The sequence below is a fragment of the Pteropus medius genome, unplaced genomic scaffold, assembly GCF_902729225.1.
Source record: "Pteropus medius unplaced genomic scaffold, Ma_sr-lr_union100, whole genome shotgun sequence".
NCBI classification, from domain to species: domain Eukaryota; kingdom Metazoa; phylum Chordata; class Mammalia; order Chiroptera; family Pteropodidae; genus Pteropus; species Pteropus medius.
The window spans coordinates 6,734,998-6,749,761 of NW_024344240.1; the positions used below are offsets into that span (position 1 = coordinate 6,734,998).

The 14,764-nt window shown below is 37.8% G+C and overlaps 1 protein-coding gene across 2 annotated transcripts in view; it reads right to left on the reverse strand.

Moving 5' to 3' along the window:
* Positions 1–14,764, reverse strand: part of XKR4 (XK related 4) — a 388,695-nt gene that overhangs the window by 77,404 nt on the left and 296,527 nt on the right. The window lies entirely within an intron of this gene.

Genomic DNA, 14,764 nt, shown 5'->3' on the forward strand with positions numbered 1-14,764 from the left:
TCCCCTTTGTTCCTTTTTTTTAACATTTTCAATTTATTTATTAAAAGACTTTTCAAATTATTGTTATAAAGAATGTGTTTGTGTGTACACTAATCCATATTTGCTTGCTTTATAAGGAATTATAAAATAAATTTGTAATGGAATTTAATTCTTCAAAATGCAATTATTTAAATAGTACCCTATTTTTTCTTTTTTGCTAGTTTCAAGTGTATTTTTGAAGATTTTAACAATGCATGAGGAATACACAAGGGAGAGATCCTTTAAAGTCAAATTTCTATAACAGGAATACACATTTCCCACTTTTTCAAGTTTTTTAAATAAAAAAATAGGTTATTATATGTGAATTAACTTTTACAGTTTTTTTCTTTAATTTTAATTAGTTTCAAGTATACAATACATTGGTTAGACATTTATATAGTTAGTAAAACGATCCCCCCAATTGCTTCCTCCCTCTCCTGACCCTCCATCTAGTCAATGTATTAATGCTAATTGCATTCCTTATGCTGTGTTTACCATCCTGTGACCATCTGTCAGCTGCTAATTTGTACTTCTTTAACCCTTCACCCCATTTTACCAGCCCCTAAACCCCCTCCCCTCTGTCTGTCATCAAATTGTCCACTATATTTGTCTGTTTTTGATTAGTTTGTTCTTTTTATTCCTTAAATTCTGCATATAAGTGAAATCATATAGTGCTTATCTTTCTCTGTCTGAATTAAATACCTTCTAAGTTCATCGCAGCAATATCTTTTTCCATATCCTTCCTTTTCATATGTTTTCTTATCCTTTTAGCTACTCCATCCCTTGGTTGGAGCACTTAATTCTTTTCCATTTAAGGTACTTATTGATAGGAATGTAGTTGTTAACATTCTTTATTCCTGTTTTCGATACATGTTTTTTCTTCTTGAAGAAGTCCTTCCAACATTTCCTGTAATTCTGGCTTGGTGGTGATAAATTCCTTTAATTTATTTTTGTCTGTGAAGCTCTTTATCTGTCCTTCGATTCTAAATGATAGCTTTGCTGGATAAATTATTCTTGGTGGTATATCCTGGGTCTTCATTCTTTTGAAATTTTTTGCCAAGCCCTTCTGTCCTGCATAGTCTCTCTTGAGAAATCAGCTGCCAGTCATATGGGTGTTCCCCTATATGTAATTATTTGTTTTTCTCTTGCTACTTTTAAAATTTTTTCTTTGTATTTAACCTTTGGCATTTTGATAATGATGTGTCTTGGTGTGAGCCTCTTTGGATTCCTGATTTTTGGAATCCTCAGAGCTTACTGGGGCTTTAAGTCCATTTCCTTCACCAGGTTAGGGAAGTTTTCCATCATTATTTCTTCAAATACTTGTTCAACATCTTGATTTTCTTCACTTACGCCTATCAGACAAATATTTGGAGCCTTAATAGTGTCCCATATCTTCCTTAAATCATCTTTATAGTCTTGGCCTCTTTTTTCTTGCCATTCTGTTTGAGTGTCCTGATTGGCTTCCCTGTCTTCTAGATAAGGCATGTGATTCTCTTCTTTATTCACTTTGTTTATTCCTTTGTTTATTCCATTTAACGTACTTCTCGTCTCCGATTATGTGTTCTCATTTCAGACTGGTTCCCTTTTATAATCTCCATCTCCATTTTGGAGTTCTCTACATTTCCCAAAAGTTCATTGAGCATCTTTATAACTAGTATTTTGAACTCTGTATCTGTTAGATTACTTGACTCCATTCTATCTGGATCTCTGTTCTGTTCTGTCATATGGTTTCTACTTCTTTGCTTTCCCATTTTGGCTGCCTTTCCATGTCTGTACTAAGCAAAGCTCCTAAGTTTCCTGGTCTTATTAGTGTGGATTTGTGAAGTAGGTCCAGTGGCACAGTCCTGAGAGGGGTTCAGCTGCAGGCCAAATTTAGCCCACACCTCTATCCCTCCAGGGTCACCTGTCAAGATTCAGCAGGCAATCCACAGATGCTGTGCCTATAGTTGCCTCAAAAGGCCACACCAGAAACCGAGGCCAGCTGCCTCCAGTGTGAGTGTAGGCTCTGCTCAGCAAGGAGCACCTGACTTGCTGAGGACACACTTGGATGTGGCTTGAGTGGGGCCTGGGTTGGGGGAGGCAGGGTTTCAGGGAATCCTCTGTTATCCAGTTCGATGACATCACAGCTATGGTAGCACTGGGAGAGGGGAGGGCTCAACAGTGAACAATGGATACTGCTGGCACTTCTATACCGAGCAAGTCTCGCCTCGACCCTCACTCCAACATGCTTTTCCATATAAGTTTTAGAATAATCTTGTCTATATAGAGAAACAAGCTGCTGGGATTTTGATAGGAATTACGTTAAACCCATATATCAACTTGGGAAGAACTGACATCTTTACAATATTGAGTCTTTTTTAGAAAATTAAATTTATTGAGGTAACGTTGATTGATAAGATTATATAAGTTTCAAGTATACAATTCTATAATACATCATCTTTATATTGCATTATGTGCCCACTACCCAGTGTAGTCATTTTTCGAAGAAATAGAACAAAAAAATCATCACATTTTTATGAAACCACAAAAGATGCTAGATAATCAAAGGAATCCTGAGAGAAAAGAACAAAGATGAGGCATCACAGTTCCTGACTTCAAACTATACTACAAAGCTACAATAATCAAAGTGGTATGGTATTGGCAGAAAAATAGACATAGAGACCAACAGAACAGAATTGAAAGCCTAGAAGTAAACCCAAACATATATGGACAAACAGTTTTCAACAAAGGAGCCAAAACCATGGCGAAAGAAAAGCCTCTTCAATAAATGTTGAGTCTTAAAACGATGAACATGGTATATCTCTCCATTTATTGAGATCCTCTTTGCTTTCTTTCATCAATGTTTTGTTAGATTTACACTGAAGGACAAGGGCTGCTTTGTCACTGCTGGGTTGAGGTGAAGTCCGGGTTTCACATGTGGTTTCTACTGACATGGGGAGAGTTTGAGAGGACAAAACTGATTACTGCCTATTGGGGATAAAAGTCCAGGTTCCTTACTCATCTTCTCTAACACCACTATCATGGGGTTTGGGGCAACTTGTTATAGCCTAATGAGGAGGGAAATCCAGGCTCCACACTCAGCCTTGATCTTGTAAATAGAGGTGGGATGGCAATATTTTCTGTGGTATTTGGCTGGAATAGATTGGTTATTGTCTAAAAGCTATCTGTTTTATTAGGATAACCCTCTCTTAGTCTTTTAGCTAGGTTTTTTCATGGGCTTTTTCTTCTGTGCCCACTGTCATTTCCAGATTTCCAGGCTTAAAGTTCACATCTGGAGTATATGAGGTACAAAGAAAACTCAAGGAACTCACTGCTGTATTGTTCATTGGGTGCCAAGGTCCCTATCAAGTCTCCCTTATTCTCTATACCTTTCAAATTCTTCTGTTTGTTTTATACATAACGTCCAGGGTAGTTGTACTTAGTGAGAATAGTGTTATGTACATACATTCCACCTTCCTAGAAGCAGAAATCCAGCAAATACTTCTAAGGCACAGTAAGTTAGTTATATAAACCACATTCAGTTCCTATAGACTGAAAAAAATTACACAACATTCTATTAATCTCAGTAAAATTTAGTTCACAGAAATGATAATTGGCACTTAGAGACTGCCTAAGCAGCTCCATTATGAGAATCTGAATATTGGTCTTTCAATTAGGTCATCTGTAGGATCAGAATAATGATTTTAAGCTACAAGAGAAGGGACCATGCTTCTTTTCCACTGTTATGAGCTTGGAACACATACTAAGGGCTTAATAAACATTTATTGGAGGAATAAACAAATGACATTTCTGGGATGACATAACCATTCAGTAGTTAGAGACTTTTGGAGGTAAGACATTTGTTCAAAAACATTTGTTTAAGATAGCCTAATATTTAGTTAGGGATAACTAGACTTTCCAAAATTAAATATGGACAATTCTATAGAGTTTATTATACAGAGTGTATATGACAAATAGAGCTTTCTATCATGACAATTTTATAGAGAAATGGAGGAAATTTCTCCCCTTGTGTTATATACTTGCCTGCAACCAAAATTTTAACTCTTAGTTAAGAATTGATTCTAATTAATAACATAAAAATGTATCAACTTTGATATACTTGCTCATATCCAACCATAAATACTTTACAGTTAACATATCCTTTTATTTTTTAAGTATTTTGGTAATAATCATCTAATATACTTTTATTTTGAGCATATTTTTTCTGGTAATTGGAAGTCTATTCTATATACACTGGAGCATTGTTTACAACTGTTTTAAGGTAAGTGCTGAACATCAAATTCAATAACACTGCTATTATCTAAATATATGTTTATATGAATGCAAAATGTAGTATTACAGTAATAATCTAAAAGACTAACAATTACCATATTTTATATGTAGCACTGAGCTAATTTGCTTTTACTACCTGGAAATTCTGGTAAATAATTTGCTGTGAATGGCAACTGTAAGCAGTGGTAGGAAATTATTATTCCACAAATGTTATTACATCATCTGTGAATTTACAGAAAGTCGGTATTAAAAGAATCAATTTATCTTTATGTTAGAGAGACACTATTCCTTTGTTTACAGATCCTAAGTCTTTGAACAAATAGAAAACGTATCCAACTGTTCAACTTTTTTGCATGGTGTGGGGTGGTTTCATGATTGGGGAGTGGTAAAACATCTTCTGGTTTCAAATCGATAGTTTAGGTTGCTTCTATCTCAATTTATCCTGAATATCAGACTCTTTTTTTATTGTCTGATCCATATTTAAGTTTTCTGGTGCCATTATTCATTTTTTCATTCATTCATTCATTCATTCATTCATTCAGTACTACTCTGTGCTTTCTTTGGCTCAAAGAAATAATACATAGTCTTTGCCTTTAAGCATGCATATAGGTTTAGTCAGGGAGATACAATTGTAAAAAGTTAATTAAAATATGGTTTATTAAGTTCCATGGCAAATGTATGGACAGGCCCTTAGAGAAGCAAATATTGAAGGTGCCAAATTCAGTGTGTGTGTGTGTGTGTGTGTGTGTGTGTGTGTATGTATGCGTGCACATGTGTGTGTTGTGGGAGGTAATGCTACAAGTTTAGAAAAGGCTTCCAGGAGAAGTTACCTGAACAGAGTCTTAAATAATGAGAAAAAATTAGCCAGGCAAAGACAGAGGGAAGAAAAGTTGGGTTCGCATTACTAAAACAAAATAAACTCCGCAGTTGTCCCTACCTGTGTCTAACTTTGAAAAGTCAAGTCGTTTTCGACTAAATAATAGACTTCTATTGCTATGCTTATGAACAAATGTCTTCTTACAAAAGTTTTCACTTATTTATGTTTATATCACTCCAGCGATAACTCCAATCACTCACTCATCTATTATTTATCCAGGGAACTCAAAAGCAGTTTGGTATTGCTGAGAAAACAAGAGGAAAGTAAATGTGAAGGGAATTCAGTCTGGAGATGGGGTGAGAGTGGAGGGTGCTGAACACTGAGGACCCATATACAGGATCTACAGAAAAAGAAAAGTCACTTTTGGGTTTTAAGCAGCTGGAATTATCCAATTGCTTTTAATTTTTAGCTTTGTCACTCTGATGTTTCTGTGTGTATGGTGGTCATGGAGAAGCCTTGGACAGGGGAACGGCTGTTACGGAACATCGGCTGAGAGCTGTGAAGCTCAAACTAGAAGCCACAGAGTGGATAGAGAAGAGATAGAGGGCTTGAGAAATATTTAAGAGATATAGTCATCAGATCTCAGTGTTTGAATGTGATGAGATGAGAAGAGCAAAATTGTCCCAGATTTCCGGTGTTGATGACTAAGAGGACAGCACCAATACATATAGATTATAGGGTAGGAAATTATGGATAAAGATGCACTTTCAGGTTTGAACATGCTGAGTTAGAGGTGTCTCCAAGACATATAGGTTAAGATGTTAAAGGAAATGACATATGATAGCCAGCAGCTTGGGAGAGGAGTCAAAACTGGAGGTCTACGTAGTAGTTACAGTCAAGATAGTGAGAGAGCTGAGAAGAGACCAAACAGAAGGAAATGAACAATTAGGCAGACACATGATAAGAAAGACTAAATTCCCAAAGGGTGAGGAATCAACCTGGAGGTAAGCACATGAATTCCAGAATCGGCATTGATGCTATTTTCTGTGACTCTCTGAAATCATGGATAAGCTAACTTTAGGCTGGAATCTTAAGTGCTCTAGATCTGAACTTACTGTATGCCTCCAGGGGCCGGGCAAGTAACATCCATCAGCAGCTGCTTGGTGGCCAGCTGTGGAGGACCTCAATGCTGATTTGAATACAATAGGGTATGGTGGTGATTGAGGCAAACTGAAAAGTGTATGTCTTTCTAAAAAGGGCAGCCACCACTCACCTCATCTGTTTTCATGACAGAATACAGGTGGAGGTTCCAGCTCTTCCAGCTTTTCATGAGATATAAGAAATGAGATTTTTATGTAAAATATTTCACTTTTTCAATCTTGACGGCTAATTAAAACATAAAATTTTATTCAGGGACCAAGGGGAAAATAAAAATATCTAGTCTACCGCGTGTGCTCTCTGCCATAGGCAACTTGGGTTGTCAGAATGACTGAGAATAATGCTGAGGGTCAGAAAGTTGTGAAGACTCATTCATGGGAAGTGTATTCCATCAATAAGTGCTTATTTTATGCCTAATATGTGCCAGGTTCAAGGGATTTAATGGTGAATGAAAGTCAAAAATCCTGAAAAATGAATTACATGGAGATTTTTTTCCCTGTGTGGTTATTCTCTTTGTGACATTGACGTATGGTTGAAACAAACCTCAGTGTTTGTGGTGGAAGAACCAGGCCAGCACTTGGCTGCTGGTGTCAGGTGGGGTCATACTTAGCTGTGCTATGTATCTGATGCCACATATTTGGCTCTGCAACTTTTAGAAACGGACTCTGAAAAGGTTCTTGAATTCTCTATGCTTCTGTATTCTTCCCTGTAAAATGTACATAATGATAATGCCACTTTATATATTATTGTGAGAATAAAGTGAGGTAATATCTATAAAGTGTTAAGCTTATGTTCTGGCTCATAGTAATTATGAAGGAGGTCTAGCTATGATAATGATTATGATGTCTGACTTGGCACCCTGCCCTTGTGTCTAAAACAAGTGATTTACAGAATGAAAATGTTACTTTTGCTCATGGAAATGTGAGCAGCCATTTGAAAAGCAGCCCTACATTTTTGAAAGCTTTACTTTAAAGAAATTGATTCCGGGAGTACAGGGCAACAAGGCCCTGAAGTGATCCTAAGCAGGTGGGAAATCAAATTAATTGCCAATCAGTTGGATATGCTAATACAAATAAGATCCCTCATGCTGAGCTCCTGCTTGAGGGCACAGATGTGCATTTGGATCCTGTAAGGATTGGGGGTTGCGCTTGACAGTGGAGTTGCCAGGAGAGTGGGGGAGGGGAGAGGTTTGCTCCCACTACCAGAAACCAACATTCCTTGTCTTTTAAGTGAACAGATTCACAGAAAATCTATTCTTGGTCCTCTGTGGGAAGGGCATACAGCTGACCTCCTGAGACAGAACTGATTTTGATGGGATCTATTAAGAATTAAGCCTATCAAAGAGTCTGTCCTGTAATATATAAAGCATTACTTACTTCAGTGAATATTAACTAAGCATTTCCTCCAGGCCCTAAGCCGGGGGCTGGATATGAGAACAAAATGAACAAATTCCCAGCCTTCATGGAGTTTATAGTCTAGTGAAGCAAGAAGTGGCACAAATTCAGGCTCTTAGGATAGCACATAGAAGAGCACTTAATCTGAGGGCTAAGCAATGGCTTCCCAAAGGAAGTGATGTAAAAACTGACATTTAAAATTGAGTATTAGGGTAAGCCAGACAAGGGAAGATAATGACAACTCCGAGAGCAACATGAGTGTTTATCACAGTACAAAGTCAGGTAAAGCATCTTTTGACCCCACTGATCATAACTTAATTATATGCCAAGGTTTGGTTTTAGGATAATTTTCAAGGTGTATGTTGTCGATTTAATAGATATTATTAAAGTACACCCTGACTTGGAGCATCATCTTGAACTTCCTGCCATTTGAAAATGAGCATATGACCTATCAGTTTCATACATCTCAGAGACATTTGTAAGTACATCAGTGCTGCAGATAGATTATCCATTTCCTCTTTATCCCTCTCCCTCCCACTGACGCTTCTCATTTAGTTCTTGTTACCTCTTACTAACCTATTGTCTTCACCGATTTCCTTATGTCAAATTTTATGATTTTCCCTACTTCAATTCCTTTTACCCTCTGATGAAAAATTAGATTTCCTGAGCTGCAACTCCAATTCTACCATTTCTGTGCCTGCCCTTTCTCCTGGAATCCCCACAGCCTGAGATGTTAGTAATGAACCATTCAGTCTGGCATTCGAAGCCTTTCATGTGATCCCAGCCTATCTTCTCAGCTGCTCTTGTACGACTCTGCTCTTTGGGTAGACTGCTTGTTGTACCGCTTTCCTTTTTCTTTAGTTTTTGTTCATAATGTCCTTCAGTTTTGAATACACTTCCCCAGTTACAATACAGACTCATGGACCAGCTCAAATGATTGTGAAGTCGTCCCCCAACTTCCTCACTCCCACTATTGTATTTTCTCCTTCCTTTGAACCCCCAGGACTATGCCCACATACAAAGTACTGCTGGTATTGCACTTGTAAAATTATGCCTTCTTAGTGTCATGTGTGCCTATACTCTGATATACTTGAGGTAAGGGCCATATATTCCTCAACTTGCACTTTTCTACCTTTTAGTATAGGGTTCTTCACAGTGTCAGTGATTAACTGACAATTCTACTAGTTAGTAATTTTTTTTCACTGCTAATTTTATTTGAGTTGAAAAGGATTTGATTTTTGTACTTGTGTTTGCTATGGTCTCAATTCATGGAGCCATTAATTTTTTTTTAATCTTGTACATGTACAACACTTATAGTTTTTAAATGATTCCATGTTTATTATTTTATCTTATGCCTTAAGGCTCATGGGACATTAATACTTGTATCAATATAGCATCTTTATTGATGCAAGCACAGAAAGATAGGACTCTCTGGAGCTCACTGAGTTAGCAGGAAATAGAGAAGGGATGGGAACCAAGTTCTTTTTATTCCAGGCCCTGCATTTACCACCTGCAACTGCTTCCCTACTGTGTCTTTTTTTCCTTCTGAGAATTCAGTTAAATGTAAATACTGTTACTGAAATCAGTATTTTCTCTCTATACACAATGTTGATTAATATCGAACATGGTTCCTGCAGCAGCTTGAGACATGGAACTGCAATTTAGCCTATGCGGGTAGTCGAGTGCCAGTGTAAAACTTAGATGGTTAGCCCCAAATACTCAGTGTCTATTCTTGCAGCCTAAATGTGTTAAATTAGTTAAATAATAGCCTAACTTTCAGTGGGTATCATTGCACACAGACCTATTGCCTCTTGACCGGGACCTGGGGGGAGAGGGAGAGAGAGAAGTATGTGTGCAGATGGTCTGGATTTTCTCTCTTGGTGGCACTTCTCTTTGTTGCTGTTGTTATATTAGGCTTTAGAGAGACGTGATCAGAAGCATTAATATTTGCAGGCCAGCACTGAGGCCCACTGGTTGGATTCAAAGCTTCTTTTAGTTATGGACTTGCCTTCAGCAACTAGGCTATACGGTACAGTAGGACGATCCCAGGACTTAAATTTCAAAGATAAGTTTTTATTTTCATCTAGTCCTACCATTAATTGCTTTCTGACCTTGAGAAATTGCTTAAGCTACCAGGGGTTTGGCTACCTAATCTCTAAACAAAGTTATTGTGAGAATTGAATAGGATAATTTATATGAAATCACCTTAAAAACTTCAAAGCACTTCACTAAAGTGAAGTGTTATTATTAGGAGAGGGAAATAAAGCAAGGCTTTGAATTCAATTCTTGAATTAAAAATCTAATTAATTTACCTGCTAGTTTTTTTTTTTTTTTGAGGGAGAGGTACATTTTATAAAGCCAAGATAGGATAGAGCTTGTTAGATTACACTAAAGTATTAATGTAGGGAGGAAGCAAGAGAATTAAATATGTCGAATTAAGAGACCAGAAAGTGCTGATCAGCCCTTCAGCCAGGCCAGGAGGATACCTGCAGAACAAAGGAAGATTTCTACTGGGATTGCTAACAAACCATTTCCCATACCTGTGAAGGGGAAACAGCTAAAAACAGATAAAAACAAGAGTCTTTAAGTGGCTGCCCCACACAAAATAAAATCATTCATTCCCTATGGCTAAAAACATAGGGGAACTTATGGGTTAAAGGCTGGAAACTGCCAGCAGGCCTTTCGCTCTGCATATTCTTACCTTTTCATGCTACATACTCTTCCCCTTCTCACTGTACGTCCATATCAAAGGAAATGGGTTAGCAAAGTCTTTTAAACTATAGCTTATAGGAACTAAAGAGTGACATATAAACTGAATTCCCTGAGCACTCAGGGTCCCTCTCACTGTTTTGCCTTTCTCCCTGTCCTCGTCTCTCTTAGTCCTCTGAGAGGAGGAGACCACACTCTGTGGAGTGTTATCCTTTTTCTAATAAACTTTCCTTTTGTCTCTAACTTTGATGTGTGTGTTGAATTCTTTCTTCACTCGCCGCCAAAGGATCCTCTTCTTTCGATGTGGGGCTTGGTCTCCCTGCAACTCGGGGAAATTTGCATCAGTATTACTTATAAATACTTTATGTTCTTCAACTTTATTAATCAGATTTAATAATTAAGGAATGATGAGTAGTAAGCTTACAATCTATAAACAATCAAATATAAAAGAAAAATGTATCTCAACATACTACCTGAACAACAACAGCAAAAGATACTTATAAACACCCTTCTGGACTTTTCTTGCTCTATACTAGAAAGATAGCATAGTCTCCTTTTATGCACAGTCTTTTCAAATTGTGAGAATTTGCCTCAGTTCATTGTTCTTTTTTTGCATTCTTATAGAGAAAATTTACTCTAAAAAGCAACAGCAATGGCAAACCTAAAACAAAAAACAAACTGTACCAAAACAAAACAAAAGAGGGCTTTCTATATTTTTCTTTTTCGATGCATTATTGACTGTCTTTCCCAATAGAATATAAACTCCATTAGGACAGACAAGGGCCGAAAATACTAAGGCTTTTCATTAAAATTATTGGAGTGATTCTTATTTCAGAAATCAAATAGCAAGAATTTTACTCTAACTTCAAAAGGATTTGTGTTGTTTTCCTGTATTATTATAAGAGCTGGAAGACAGTAGAAGAAGTTGATGAAAAATAGAGAGGAATCATTCCAAAATCTTCTCCATTCTACCCTTCCAATTGTCTTAAATATCCCAGGCAAGAAAAAACAACCAAACCAAACCAAAACAAAAAACTTCAAGCTTTGTGTGATGGTTAGTTATAGAGGAAAATGAGAAGATGGACATTGCTGAAGAACAAATCAATTCATTATTAATGTGTTAAGTAGTAGGACCCTAACTAGGTCTCAGGAGATCACTTTATTGATTCATTATCTACTTGAGAATGTATCATTCCCATTAGAAGCTTCAGGGAGCTAAGCTCAATTACATCATGCATCAACAATATTTGAATACGGTAGCAGTAATAACAAAACACTACAATAGAAAATGTTAGAACCAATAGTATGTACTGAATCATGGAGTCTAGAATTTAAAAGATTTAAATATTTAAAACATCAGTTTTAAAGATGAGCCCAATACATCAGAACACTAATAAGGTTTACAATTCAAGGTCTCCTTGTTTTCGTACTGGTTAATTGAGCTTGGATCCTATGCCAGGCACAGCTCTAGGTGCTTGGAGATATCCAGTAAACACAACAGACAAAGCCTTGTCTGTCCTAGTGGAGCTTGTATTCTATTGGGAAAGACAGTCAATAACGCATCTAAAGAGAAAAAAATATATATGTGCTGTTTGATGGAAATAAGTGGTAATAAGAAAACAATAGGGCAGGGACCGGAGGGGCAAAACATCAGAGGGAAGTGTGGTCACAAAGCTGTTGTTGAGAAGATGACGTTTGGGTGAATGCTTGAGAAGTGGAGGAGCTGGCCACAGGGTGTTGAGAAGGGCCGTCTAGGCAGGAGAACAGCTGCTGTTATGACTCTGTGGAGGCTTGAGTGGGGCGGGGGAGTGGCTAGTGGCAGGGATACCTTTGCTAAAGTTGGAGTGGTGACTTTGTGTGGGTCGGGGAGGGCCTGAGAAGACTTGAGAAGGTGATAAAGGATTTCGAACGGAGAATGAGTTGATCTGGGTTTCCATTTAACAGGATCAGTTGGGTTGCTGTGTTGAAAATAGACTAAGGGGACAAGGGCAGAAGAAGAGTGACCAGTTTCTCAGGCTACTGTAAGAATAATGGCTTTGGGGGAGACAGCAACAGTTGAATTCTGGATCTATTTTTAAGTTAAAATCAATAGGAATTTACTGATGGAAGAGATGGGGGTATGAAAAAGCAGTGGAGTTAAGATAGCAGCAAGGCTTTCAGCTGGAACAACTGGAAAAATGAATTTGCCATTAACTGAGATGGGGAAGTGTGAAAATTAACAGGTTTGGGGAGAACTATCAGGAGCTTTGAAATTCTGGCTGGTACTGATGTCTCTTAGCCGAATTCCTCTCTGGGCATTGCCCTCTAAAGGGCAATGTCTTGGCCCCGTGAGTGCAGCCTAGATCCAATCCAATAGCTACTGAAGGTGGGATGGGAAGCCTCCTTCACTTGTCTTAATAAGGATCCACTGAAGGGCTCCCAGGATGGGCTCAGGCCTCTATGGCGCCTACATCAAAGTTCAGCTTCTCTCTACCCCAGTCCTGCTTCCTTACCTTTCACAGTGTTGTTCCTGAGAGTTTGCCCCAATACACTTTCTGCATCCAAATTTCAGTCTGTTTTTAGGGGACTTATCTTAAAACACCTTCTATGGGTCCTCCAAATAAAAATTATCTTTCTTCTTGGTGCAGCTGATCTTAACTCAGTTCCATGCAAGATTTGCTTCGCAGATAACCATAATGATTATCTCCCAAACTAGATTATGCTAGGTCCAACAGTGCACTATACATATTTCTACACTTTACCCCTAAAAGGTATTGAATATTGAATATTTGTTACGTGGTTAACAGATAACTGTGATGCCAGTGAAAAGAAACTAAAACAATAAATTTAAGATGAAAAGCAATGCTATTAAATTAAATTTAGATATGTCTGTTTTCCTTTGTGATTCATATATGTCGGTAAAATCATGACACCCTACAGCTATTGCTTTCTTGAAATTTTGAGTGCTCTAAATTTGTTTGCATGATGATCAGTTTGCAATTAATTGTCCCCCTCGCCCTCGCCCCGGATTCTACATTTGGATCTGGATTCTATCCAAAATTTGAAAAGACAAAAATCTAGGTAACTATAAGCAATTGTTTTCATCTACATTGTACCAGAGAACATCAGGTTTGACTGTGTCTTTTTCAATGGACTGATCTGTGAACTGAATTAACCAATTTATGAAATGTTTGGTCATTCAGTCAGCCTATGAAGAAAATAAAAGCCATGTGCTGGGTGCAGAATGGACTGCAAGGCATCATCTAGTCCTTTCTCAAGATGCTCTCTAGGGAAAATCCCATGTGACCCCTGAAAGCTGTATTTAGGAGAAAAAGGAAACTAGAATTTATTGAGTGCTTATCAAATGCTGGTAACTCTGTGGGGGCTCTTTTATTTGTCTCAGTACCACTCTCCATAGCAATGGTTCTCAACCTCAGCCACTAATCACATCACCTGCGGAGCTTAAAAACCTCTGATCCTTGGGTCTCAGACCCCAGAGATTCTAATGGAGTTGGTCTGGGGTGTGGCCTGGGCATCAGGTTATTTTAAAATTTTAAATCTCCCCAGGTGATTTTAATCTGCAGACAAGGTTGAGAATCACTGGTCTGTCGGGTAAAATATATTTTTGGCTAAAAACAATTGGATGGAAAACCTCTGGCCAGATACGGTAAGTAACTGATGGAAGCAAGTTGCCCTATGCGATTCGACCTCTATCCCCTGACATCATTCCCTTCCTGTCATCCCTGTACATGATTCTCCAGCCATGATCATAAGCCAGCCATGAATAAACCAAGCTTTTCCTGCTCCCAGTACAATTTATCCCAGATCACTTTCAGCATATTAATGTTGACCAACTTTCTATAGATAAAATTGATCTCAGCCAAATAATTTCCATGCAGATTCTTGAATACTCTGACGTCACTATAATCTCAGCAAATGAGATAGTGAGGCTTTGATTCATACAGGTTAAAAAATTAGTAACTAAGAGGGGAGGCGTGTAATTCAAACCCACAACCAAAATATCTTTGAAAGAGATTCTGACACTTTCTGTGTTAACCCAGGAGCTTCTACAAAAATCTAAATGAAATGAATACCAACCATCCTTTATGTGGCCTAAATTAGAAGCCTTTATAGTTTTCTCTTTTCCATTCTCTGTAGCTTCATTTTTTTGTGGGCTTTTCTCATTGGCTTGAAAATCCAGCCCTTTAATCACTTTCAGGGCATTCCTCTGGAGAGCTCTCCTAGTTCTACACATTCATTTAACTTGCAGGGTTCCAGACCAGGCCTTTAATTACAAATTTAAAAATGATGGTTGGAGTTGACTCATAATAACCTCACACTGCCTAGTGCTATGCTTGCTCCTAAGAAAAACATCACTTTGTTTCTATTGCGTTAGTTTTAGTTCCACATTTCTCTA